Source organism: Mus caroli, chromosome 15 (genome assembly GCF_900094665.2).
Source record: "Mus caroli chromosome 15, CAROLI_EIJ_v1.1, whole genome shotgun sequence".
Taxonomy (NCBI): domain Eukaryota; kingdom Metazoa; phylum Chordata; class Mammalia; order Rodentia; family Muridae; genus Mus; species Mus caroli.
In genome coordinates this window covers 69,129,807-69,130,105 of record NC_034584.1, presented here as the reverse complement: position 1 = coordinate 69,130,105, position 299 = coordinate 69,129,807, and positions in this window count along the sequence as shown.

The following is a 299-nucleotide window of genomic DNA, read 5'->3' as shown; positions in this document are numbered from 1 at the left end:
GAACCCACATCTCCCCTTTGTTTCTCAGAATGGAGCCATGTCATATGTGTCAGCATGTTCTCTGGGAATAGCTTGTTATTGTACCAGAACATGGGTGGTGGTGAATTTGGCTATATTAGTACCTTGTTTTTTGAGAAACTGTATAATATATAGATAGGGCTTTCCATCAATGGCAAGAGCCAGGCAATGAAGGGGATGGTGTACCAGAAGACAGGATCATTGAAGGCATATTGGGACCTCAAATTGTTGCAGAGTATGTTAAGGCCAACCTGGTCTATAGAGTGAGTTTCAGGACAGCC